This window comes from Vulpes vulpes, chromosome 1 (genome assembly GCF_048418805.1).
Source record: "Vulpes vulpes isolate BD-2025 chromosome 1, VulVul3, whole genome shotgun sequence".
Classification (NCBI taxonomy): domain Eukaryota; kingdom Metazoa; phylum Chordata; class Mammalia; order Carnivora; family Canidae; genus Vulpes; species Vulpes vulpes.
In genome coordinates this window covers 75,741,784-75,754,504 of record NC_132780.1, presented here as the reverse complement: position 1 = coordinate 75,754,504, position 12,721 = coordinate 75,741,784, and positions in this window count along the sequence as shown.

Genomic DNA, 12,721 nt, shown 5'->3' with positions numbered 1-12,721 from the left:
AAAGTCAGTGTATGTTCAAGCATCTATCACAGTGCCTACAAGTACAGGTGATGGAGAGAGAAATGGAGGCGGACATCATGTCTACACAGTACCAATATCCCCGCTGGTCCAGAGCCTTGCCTGCCACACAAAGTGTCTCTGTCCCTGCACAGGCTGGCTCTGAGATCCTCTACGAGGAAATCCAAGAAGGTCTGTCTGTTTCCTAGCCACCCACCAGCACGAATGGCAAGCTACCCTTCTCTGCCAAAGACCCTGTCTGCTGACCCCAAGCAGGGGACCCTGAGCTTTCTCCATCAACGATCTGCCAGTTAGCAGGGCTCCTGGTTTATGGATTTTCATTCATTGTAATCTTTGCTTTCTGCAGCTGGGATTGGTTTAGTAAAAAAAAAAAAAAAAGAAAAAAGAAAGAAAGGAGCTCTGCAATAATGGTGTTAAACAAATAGCACCGGGCCTGGTATTTTTAGATACGTTAAAATTCTCTTTAAGCATGATGTGAGGGTCTGAAAACTCAGGCTGTTTCCTATGGCTGAGCGAATACTGATAAGAGCTTTATCCAATTTATAAGGCAAGAGAAGGAAATAATCATGTGTGATGGAATTGGACAAATAATCCAGCTCCAAACAATTATGAAATATAATGCAATTATAGAATACTGTGCCAGGGTTCTGGCAGTACCAGATTCTTCTTTTTCGTGAAGCAACGATAATGTAGAATTTCAATGTTCACAGGCCTCATGAGTAACCAGAAACCGTAGGCAACTAAAATTCATGACAAAACCAGTATTAACACATGTGTGTGTGTGTGGCAGGCACACCCTTTCTTCCACGTTTGTGAGCTGATTTCACAGTGCCCCACAAACACATCCTGCAATCTCCTTCAAGCTGGCAAAAGCATCTTAACTCATGACAGCCAAAAAAAAAAAAAAAATCCAATTCTGTAGATCAGGGGGAAATTCGTAGGCAACTGATGTTTTCTTGGAGAAACAGGGAAGAAGTCTCTTTATAGAATCCACCCAGCAGAAATGGATACAACTCCCCAATGGCTTTTCCAACCTCCCTCTCTCCCCAGTCCTCTTCCACTTGGACACAGAGCAGGTTGGTTCTCCTCCACTGCAGAAGTCAGGTAACCACAAACAAGAAATCTTTCCTCCTGTGATGTCTGCATATGGGGTGAGGCCCCACCAGCAGAGGTATGCATAAGGCTGACTCCTTCATGTCACTTCAGTGAGTTGTGGTGTAGACTGTGGTTTAGGTACAATTAAGGAAGGACAGGAGGGGGTTGAGAACAATGGGAAGGAAATGGGGGAGGAGTTTAGGAAAGGAATATGCCCATTGAGGCTGAGGTGAAGAACAAACCTACCCTACCTCTTCACTACCTTGGTCCTCACATGTTTTGAGGAAGCCCAGTAAATCACATTGGGAAGATGAGGGTTATGGGTACAGACTGAATGAAGCCAATCTGGTCTCCATTCACCTGACATTTCTCCCCAGTGTCCCCCACCTTTAACTCAGGAAGACCCACTTATGCGCCTGTCATCATTTCCAGTTCCTCCTCCAAATAGAACTTCCCTCTCTCTGAGTCACTGGGACCCTAGTGTTAGGTGGCTTTCTAGATCCTTAGAAGAAAGCAAGCAGTGGAAGAAACTGACCAACAGCCCTGGATCTGAAGTGTTGGCTCCTTGCCATTCTTGCCTGAGTTTCCTCTAAATGAGCCCCACCTGGTGTGTGGGCACACCCAGACTCTACGGCAGTGCTCTCACTTCATATGCAATGACCCTGATAGAAGCTCAGAACAAGCTCTAATCAGACAGGCATGCTCACCACCACCTCCATGCCCAGGCTCCCCAACATGGCACTCATCTCAGGGATAGACACACAAATCCTTCTTCACACTGCTGCCATGGTGACCTTTCTGAAAGTGAAACTCCTCTCTCCCTCTCTCCTGCTCCCTCTAACACCAAAGTGCTCATGCATATGTGTGAGCATGTGCACACACACACACACACACACACACACTTTTGTTTTAACGCCTTCAGAACAGAACTTCTCTTTGCTTTTAGGGGCAAGTTCAAATCTTCAAATGGCTTGCAAAGCTCTTCAAGATCCAGTCTCTGCCTTTAACAACTCTCTCCACACCCCAGGCCCTTGTTGCTTCTTTAGATTCCTTGAACAATGACACCCAATGCCTGCACATGCAGTTGTCTCCTCCTCTCCTGCTTCTTCCTCTTCCCCCATACTCCCTTCTCCTTCTTTTCTTTCCTCTCTCCTCCTCTCCCTCCACTCTTCACAGAGTCAGCATCTCACCATCCTTCAGGCGTCACTTCAATACTGCCTCCCCAGAGAGGCCTTCGTGACAATCCTATCTAAATCGGGTTTCCTACCCACAAACCTACAGAAAGCATAATTCTCTGGAACAGCACCCCACAGCTCTTAGCTTCGTGGCACTTACTGAAATTTGCAGTCCCTGTTCTCTTTTTTACTGTCTGTCTAAGAAGCTTACTGTTAACCCCGAAGATGGCAGAGCCTATGATTCATTCATTCACATCAGCTCTCTGCATATGGTAGGATCCTGAAATCACGTTAGCGTATTATCATAACTTATATTTCTCTTGTTTCTTTCCGACAGACCAAAAAGAGAAGAATGATCATTCCTGTATTTAGGGAAGAGTAAGGAGACAGCCTGAGCTGAGAGATTTGTATTGTGAAGTCCTGGAAGCAAATGTGAATAGATATAATAGATAGCCGGGCAGGGCAGCTCTTGAAAGCTCAAAAGCATGAGCTTGATCTGGCTGTGCACTTCAAGAGGAGCAGTGGTGAACAAAACTGTATCCATGGGTTGTTCTAGTCTTGACACCAGACCCATGGAATAGAGAAGGGACTCCGAGCTCACATTGATGAATAACAAGACGAAGTAATGTCTTCAAATATCATATCCAAAAGAAAGCAGATATTGTGGTAGTTGTTGCTCTCGTGGGCAAAATTGGGCCCGATCAGTGCAAGCTTCAAGGAATTAATTTCACTTCAATACAAATTCAAATATGTTACTACCTCGGACTGCCTAATAATGAAATCAACTACTTCATGAGGTAGTGGAGTCCCTGGTGCTGGAAATAAGTCAGGGACAGAAAAAAATTATTGGGGAGATAATTTCCACCTTCTACGGTCCCTTTCATCCCAAGATTCAAAGCGCAATGGAGAGCCATCACAAATTTTGAGACAAGGTGATGTGATAAAATGTTGTTTTGGAAAGAGCGATGAAAAGTTTGGAAAGAGATACAGAAAAGTTTTCACTACCGAATGAAAGAATTAGTGGTACCTTGAGATATCATAGGACCAGGATGGAGAATTATTACTCCAAATGAAATTTGATTTGACAAAAACAGTCTAAGAAAATAGCGCTTTCAAGATTTGTAACAGCTATCAAAGTCTCCAAGATCAGAACTTTCTTCATGACTAACATCTTTAATAAGTAGATAAAGGCTTCTGCATCAGAGATTTTAGAATATATTTCAATAAGAAGGACCCCTCACCTTAATGTTCTGTGTGGGATACTCAATTACGGCAGTGTTCAAGATCAAAAACTTGTGCGATTTCTGATCTGTTTATATACATTCCAAATTCCCACCAGCAGTTGAAGAGCTTTTCCTACCATAAGTAATTAAAAGTAAGACTCTCTTATAACATAGTTCAAGTTGTAAAGGGGCCTTCAGCTACCTGGGCCACATATAATGCTCTAAGTACAAAGCCTTTATTTAAGAATTTCAAAGATGCCAGCCTTCTCTCAGGTCCCTCATCACCTGATCCTTCTTCATCTGTTTTGATCATGGAGGAAAAGACCACCTTTCCACAAATTCCATAACGGCCAGTCTTCCAGGTGCTCCCTCATGGGCAATGAGCAATGCATCTGCTTTATGGTCTCCTCTTTCCTTTTTCTACATGACTAAGAGGGGTCTCTGCAGCAGAGATACATTTGTGAAATCCTGGGTAGTGATTCCAACATTTGCCAAATGATCCAACTGCTAGAACTAAATGGGCTTTGCTCAGGGGTGGTAGTGGTTACCATTTCGGCTTGCCCTAGATCTACAGGCACAGGCCCACTTCACCTGGAGCCTCCTCCACACATGATAGAATAGACACCTGTTGCCAACTGACTTCATTCTCTTTTACCATCTAATGAAAAAGCAACAAATATGTTTTTCACCACTTGCTATAAGAGAGATTGCTCTGCCTTCCACCCTGGAAGGCAGAATGAGGGTGAGGAAAGGTGGTGACAGATGCAGTAAAGAGTGGCTTCCTTCAGTCTGGCTGTGACCAGGTCAATCAACCTTACAGTAAATGGTAAATTCAAGTCTATGATGCCAACCAGGGCCATCGTTATTACAAAAACACAACCTCCCTGGCTGAACACTGAAATATGTATTTCCACCCTTTGCAAGGATTGAAAAAAGAGAAGGAACAACAAATTGTTAGAAAGGAGAACAAAAGGAAGAGGAAAGCCCCAGCTTTTTGCATTTTCTTTTTGTATTTCAGGCAGCAGAAAGATATTTATTCAACTTAATAGAGGGTGACACCAGATTTATTTAGTCTGGAGGAAAAGCCAGCCCCTGAACACAGGAAGTAATCATGCCCAAACTACAACACAGGTGCCTCAGTTGTCCTAGGCAACAGACTTTTGGCAGCAGCAGGAGGGCTTTAGGTTAAACTTCCGAAAATATTCTTATTCGTAAGACATTTGTAAGCCACTGAAACAGGGCTGAGCTAAAACTCTTTGGCAAAGCCAATATGCAAATCAAAGCTGGTGATTTCTGCTAAGAGCTTTGGGTTGCGAGGTTTCCCAGCTTCGTCTCCAAAACCCCAATTTGAAACCACAGTGTTCACCGAGTGAGTGAGATTTCATGCTTTCATCTAAAAACCACACCAGCAAATGCATCTCTTGATGCAATTGGGGATCTCAGAATCTTCTCGAAAGAACCAAACCAAACCATGAACTCCATCTCAAAGCTCTGCTCCTACCCGGAGAAGCACAAGCTCCACTTAAAGGTTCAATTAAAAGACGAAAGGTGGGGAAATGCTTGCTGGAACAGCACATTACCTGCTACATTTAAGCCCCCACCGCAGCATCCGAATGTCATTGAGGTTTCAGAGGGAAACCTACATGGTATGAAATGTAGCAATTACTGGTCTATTAATATAGGATGTTAGTGGCTGTCAACTAAATTCTCTCAAAGAGAGGTGGGGGATGCATACTGCAAAGGTGAGTTGCAAAAAAAAAATTTTTTTTTTTTCACCTAGGAAAGAAGAAATAAGAAATTTTGCTGGGGCACCATTCTGTCTCGGATGCAAAAACTTTCTGGGGGACCCCAAACAAAAGCTGGAAAAACAAGTGTGGTGTCAGCGTCTCTCGCCTACCACGTCAAGCCTGGAAATCAAAGAATTTTTCCAATCCCAGGATTAGTGAAGAACAGAGAGCGAAAACGTGAGGGCGGAAAAGAGAAAAGATCTGCAGAAGATTTTAGCTAATGACCTGAAGACGCGGGCGCTGGAGAACCGGGCAGTGGGCTTGACCCCCCGGTGCGTGCACCCCCGGAGCGCATCCCCCGACCTGGAGGCCGGGAAGGCTGCCAGGAGGTGGTGCCCGCAAGCCCCGGGAACTCCCCGTGCTGCCGCCCGCCCACCCGGTTCCTCCGTGCAGCCCAGCACCTGTCGTTAGGGGGTGACTCATCCCCCAGCGCGTCCCCTAGTTAAGCCCGAGGCCCTCTTTACTGGCCTCTGGTGTGAGCAGCCCAGAGCCCCGGGGGGCAGCGCTGGCCCCGCCGAGCTGGCGGGGAGCCCCGGGTGGTCCCTGCGCCCCAGGCCCCGCACCTCCTGGCGGCAGGGAGGCCAGGGGGGGGCCCTCCGGAGGAGCCTCCCTGCTTGCCGGGAAGGGAACCCAAAGGTGTGGCTGGGGGTGGGGGGGGAGCGGGGAGAGGGAGCCAGCCTGAAAGAAGACGGTCCAGACTTTGACCTGTGGTGGAGCAGGGACCTGCTGGAGGACCGGTCAGGTCCTCAGCCCGCATCACAGCAGAGCTGGAGAAGGATGAACAGGGTGCTGAGCGGAAAGCATTTCTGCAGACCCTGCGGTTGGGGGTTAGGTAAAACCGGGGAAGGTAATTCTGCAAATTGGAACAGCCAGGCGCTGTATCTGTAGGCGACTGCGACAAAGGGCACAATCTAGGAAATTGAATAGAGATTTGTCCCCTGTCTCTCAGCCTACTGACCCACTTTCCTTGGGCTACGTCTCCCCAGATCCCTGCCCCTTGCAGAGTCTCCCTGTTAGCCAATGGGGAGCAAAGGCTAGGTTTGGGGATCACTACGTAGGTGGGGTAACAACACCGGCCTGTTTGTTGATTTTTTTAGAGAGACACAGGTCTTTTTCCCAGAAAATCCTTTCTGAGCCACCCCGCATTCCCACTGTGCATACATACACATATACACCGAGATAGCTCCTCTTGCTCCCTGTCAAGGGCCTGAAATTCTATGTTTAGTCATATATTTTGTTGAAGCACTGAAAACATCTGCAGCTTAAAAAAAAAAAAAAACTATGTGCTATTTTGGAAGGAGAATCCTTTGATCCATTCTTAGTTATTAAAGTTGTGGCACAGAGAATTTTCTCAGAGTATCCAGCCAGTTACTCAAATGAGGCAAAAGGTAAGTGAATTAAGTGGATATTGACAGGAAGTCCTGGGGTATGACATACTGCCCAGTTGGATTATCACAGAAAGAAACAGCACACAAATGCACACACACACACTTTCAGACACACAGATTCTCTATAATTTGTCTAAGATTGGGCTTAGTTGTCAGAAGCCCAGTATGGCCACCAATAATTGTGTTACATCCATTGGCGTGGCTACAAAGAAATATAGTTATATGACCATTGGCACAATCTCCTTAGTCTTCCATGTGTGAGTGAACACTGAACTCCTGTGGCTCAGCATCAAGCACACTTAGGTCTGACTCCTAATTCTCCCACCTTCTGAAACAAGGGCCTGAATTCAAGTTCTGCTCTCCCTCTTAACAGCTCTATGGCCTCAGGCAAATTCTCTGCCGACTCTGTCTCTCCAGCCTCATCTGTAATTTGAGTGCAGTCACATCAGACAACCCATGGAAAGCATTGAGCCGCATGACTGGTACATATTAGTGTACGTGGTGCTCAATAAAAATGAATTATTTTTACTTTATTAATTGTAAGATTTTAGCCCAGTGATTTTCCTTCTTTAAACTTCAGTTTCCATATTTGTAAAATGAAGACACTCATATCTACTTTTACAGGAGCATCACAAGATCTGAAAGAAGTTTATGTAAAGTGCCTAGCACCATGCCTCACAGAGCATGGATGCATGCAACAAAACGGTAGCGGCCAAGCTGATGAGGAAGATGAGGGTGATGAGGAAGAGGAGGATTTTGACGTTAGCGGTGTTGGAGCCAAGCCAGGAAATTCACAGGAATCAGCCCTCACCACCCATTTTCAGAAAAATCAGACCTCCCCCTGAAAGAACCCATTCACCCCTATTATGCCTGGATGGAGATGCTGTTTCCCCAGGCTGCTTCTCCTTTCCCAAATCAGCTTTAAGCCACAAAAACAAAGATCAAGTGATCTGGTCTGAAACAACATAGAATAGAACCCAAATTCAGGGACTCTTCTCATGTTTAATTGTTGCCTCCTTTCCCCCTTTTTCCTAAGCTCTGACGCGAGGTAGTGTCTTCGAGAATTGACTCATCTGCCCGTATTCGTTCATTACAGCTGTTGCTAGGAAGTTATTATGTAAATGGCTCTGCTCCTCACTCTCCATTATGCTTTTTTCTTGTTATTGTGAGATGGAATTAAGTGCTAGCCCTGTGCTGAGTTTTCATTAGACTCTTTCCATACTCTTCCCTATTTTTCTCCCTGGCTTTATCAGTCACTTTAGAAGTTAATCCTTTTTATATTTTAAGGACTTTAAAGAAGATGTAAATATTCTCGAGGATCCAGTGTCCTGGGGGAGGGGCTGGATTTCAAAGTGGATTGAGCTCTCCCTCTTCATTGTGTCAATATTTAGTGCCTGGCTTTTTTAATTTTCAAAATTCAAATTAAAACATCATCATGCTCCTATAAGCTTCACTACCTCTAATAATCAAAGAACAAGTTTCAACTTGACACATGGATAAGGCAGTACTGAGCCACATTCATTACCATCCCTTCCACTGGATTAGGTAATCAAGCTTAATAAAGATGAAAATCTTTCAAGATAAAAGGAGAAAATAAACACCAGTATTAAAAGTTCTAGGGTTTAAAAAAAGGTACTAAAAATTAAGGAAATACTGCCAAATCCATTCAAGAAACACAGGACTAGGTGGTTGTTCTATTTTTTTGCCACATTCCGAAGGATTCTTGTTTCAAGTTCCAAAGTGCAGAGTCAATATAATTTTTACCCCCCGAAGGCATACCAAACATGTATGAAGATTTCAAAACCGGCCCAGCAGGCTTTCCAACAGATGGAAAGTGAGGTTGCACATTTCATTTCGGTTACCTGCTTCTAAATCATTGATTTTTGTAGAAATGTCACACCGTGCTTGAAGAGAAGTCTCTCTTTCTCTATAAACATACAGCAAACTTCGCAGAAAATGCCAACATTTTTAGTTAAGAGAGAAAGCTTCAAAAAAGCCCATGAAATTCAACTCACTCTCCCATCTTATGCACACAATACCCAGTGACTTCAATTACATACCACCTTTCATCCCTACATGTCAGGAGCAGTTTTAAGCCTAAAACAAGCAGTGAATTGGCCTTACCCTGCTGAAAATTTGTGGGAAGAACAGTGGGAATCAACTACTTACTCTTTAGTTTCAATACACTGAAGAAAAAGGGTCAGACTTATTGCTTGAGGTAATAAGGCCAAAGCTGTAAGGGGTAAAAAGACTATAGGTTTACACCTGTAGTTTTACTTTTCACGATGCTTTAACCTTCAGGCCAAATCTTCAAAGACAAGAACCAGCACTCTATCATGAAAACACACGTTCAAATTCATATCCCACCAAAACTACCCACATTTAACCTGATGTCTCTGCTATTTAAAAAAAAGGGGGGGGGGCAAAAAGAAAGAGAAAGACGAGGAGAAAAATTGCCAAAGAAGAAGGATGGTCACAAGTCTAGATGTCCCCAGTGGAAGTACAGTCAAATCACAGAGAACACTGAGTTTCCAGAGAGGAAACTTAGGAAAAACACAACAACCAAATGACATACATCACATTTTATCCTGATTCAAACTAACAATAAAAAAAGAAATAGGCAAACATAAGTGTGGTACAGACTGGGCATTAGATGATACCAAGGAATCATGATTAATTTTGTTAGGTGTGCCTGCATATGGTGGAAACATGAGGAAATGGCCATATTTTTAAAAGATGCACACTGGGCAGCCCGGGTGGCTCAGCGGTTTAGTGCCGCCTAAAGTCCAGGGCGTGATCATGGAGACCTGGGATCGAGTCCCACATCGGGCTCCCTGCGTGGAACCTGCTTCTCCCTCTGCCTGTGCTCTCCCTCTCTCTCTTTCTCTCTCATGAATAAATAAATAAAATATTTTAAAAATATAAACATAAAAAATAAATAAATAAAAGATGCACACTCATGTATGTACAGGTGAAGTGAGATCTGGCTGGAATTTATGTTAAAACACTTAAGCAAAAATGAAAAGAAATGAATACAGAAAACAAGGAAGGGAAACTTTATTGACAACTGAATCTGAGTAAAGGGTATATAAGGAGTCACTATTACTCTTCTCATTACTAATACATTTGTGTATGTTTGGGAATCTTCACAATGATTACTTAGTGGAGTTCCTCTTACTCAAAAAGGTTGAGAATCCCTAACCCAGGAGTACAGGAGTTTCTTGGGGGTTTATCTGGTGGAGGGAGAAACACCGGCTCCACTAACTCGTGTTTAAACAGCCCTGAGGTCTCAGGCATCAGAGTAAAGATGATCAATGGTCTTTGGTCAAGGAGACTACCTCCTCTCAGGAAACATGTTGACTGATTATGACTTCTCTCTCCCTAAAGGCTGAGCTCAATGTTTTTATTACCCTAGTGACACATGTAGAAGGGGGAAAAAAACAATTGGGAGAAGCCCATTAATTATGGCTAACTGTAGCACAAAGCCCAGTGCAGAAGTGAATGAGACAGGCTGTAGGGGTAGAGACAGATAGTATTTAATAAATGCACTAAAGTGATAGATGTGCCATATTAGATGGAATAGTAAGATGCAGAGTGGCCTGTCTACTTGAAGGATCAGGAAGGGTTTCATAAAGTGACTTTTAAGGTTACTTTTCAGAACCTCCATATCCTCACTGCTGCTCTTGTTCACTATTTGTGGCATATGTTGGTCATCAACAAGTATTTACTGAATGTTATTGAACATCTTGCCACTTTCCTCAAAGATTGTAGGTGGCTCATCTTGGTAAAAAATGAAATCCTAGTTCTTCAGCCATTCATTCAGGGCCTGTCATGAACAGACCTCTCATCCTCTGCAGCCTGTCCAGACTTACCTCCTCCAAACCTATCCCAGTGAGCCCCATCTCTCCAAACTCCTCCAACCCTGATTGCTACACATGTCCAGGATGCACCTGTGCCCAGACCAAAAGTGGGAGGAAAAGAGATGAGTGCAGGTGTCTGAGGTGGGGGTAGAGGGGTACTCTCAGCGGCTGCAGGGGGAGTCAGGAGGGAGACCAATGGCATCTGTTACTGACCCTGATCAATAAGTAGGGAAATCTGTTAACAGTTAAGAAAAATATTGTTCATTACTGGGTCTCTGCATCCAAACAAAATTTTCCATAATTAGTTGTGCAGAGGTACTACTACCCCACTCAGAGAAGGGCTTCCACAGCACCTCCTAATGAGGAATTGCCAAGTAATCATATGGAGAGTTTAGTTTATGTCCTTCAGGCCCCAAATATTGTCCTGGTTTCCTTCTTCCAGAGACAAACGTTAATACACAGGTTTGAGTATAAGTTGGTGCTTTGGCAAGTGAGCATGGACTTGTAGGTGAAGGAGTGGCAGTAAGAGCATGTTGTAAAGCGAGGTAACAGTGGGTCATCTGACTTAATGCCACTGGGGAACCCAGACACAGTCCATAGAGCCCATGCTGAGAGGGACTCCACATGGGGGAAGTAGCTAGGATATTTATTGACCAACTCTAGTCAGTCATTGGCAAAGAACCTGGAGGAGATGAGAGTTACACCCACCCTGCTCCCCATGCATGGCCTCGTAGCTCTGGCAGACAATGAGCTGCAGGTATGGGAGATGGCTGGAAGCTGAGCTACCATGGCTGGAAACTGTAAATGCTGTAAGCATATGAGCAGTTGTCTGTTGCATGTGCCCATGTTTAGACATACACACACATATATATATTCTGTGAAGTCATGTTGATTGAAACTCCAAAGATGGAGGATGCCTGGGTGGCTTAGTCAAAACTCTTGGTTTTGGCTCAGGTCATGATCTCAGAGTCCTGGGATTGAGGCCACACTCAGCGAGGAATCTGCTTTCAGGATTTTCTCTCCCTCTACCCCTCATCTTGCTCACTCAATTTCTCTCTCTCTCTCTCTCTCTCTCTCTCTCTCTAATAAATAAATATATCTTTTTAAAAAAAACTCCAAAGATGGAGAAAAACATTATGATGAATTAATCTTAGTATTTGATGAAGTTCATTTTGCATTATCATCTTTCTATAGCAGGAGTCAACAAACTGAAGACTATAAGCCAAAGCTGGCCTGTCTCAGTAAATAAAGGTTTATTGGAATGCAATCATGCACATTCATTTACCACTGCTCCATTACCATTTTGGAGTACAGTGGCTGCCACAGAAATCACATGGACTACAAATATTAAGTCCAAAAGCAATCTCTAACTTCCTCTGATTAGTCCTTCTACCCTTAAAGAAATGGCTTCCTAACTTGCGTGTTCATCATGCCATACCCATTCTTCAGTATATCTCCCACTACACTGTGCTGTACATATTCATCTGTGTCTAGCTCACCCTGCCACAAGAACTGAGCTTGATTCACATTTAGATACCTAATGTCTAGGCATTTAACAAATGCATATATAAATAAAATAAATTCATTTGGGGACTTTGAGCTCCATGGTCATCTATCCAGCCCTGGTTGGGTTCTAGAAAGTGCAGACAATTTGCTCAAGATTACATACATGGCCAGCATCAGACCCAGGTAGGCTGTTCCTAGTTCAGGGCTGTCTATTATATAGGGACACAATCAGGCCACATATTGCCCTCCAAATGCATGTGCCACATTTAACACATGGCATTCTTAGAAGAACAACTCAAGGTGATGACTTTATTCTATATGTTCTTTAATTGGCCTGAACCACTATACCTGGTGGGGAGCCCCTTGTCTGTCTATGCTTCACAATGGCTGTGGCCATGATCTACATCTCTGAAAAATCCTCCTCTGTCTACTAACCATTGTTCCCAAGATCAAACCTCAAAAGTCTCATGGGGCTCCAGTGACCCGTTATCTTTCAAAACCACCTTAGGTGTCAGTAATAAATCTTTCACCTTCTGAAGAGGTAAATCAAAGCTTTGGACATAACTAACAAAAAATGGCTTTTCATTATTTCTGCCTATTATAACCACAAGTGTTCAGATGGCACCTTTCAGAGCTGCTGAAACAGTAAACAATAACACAATATCTTTA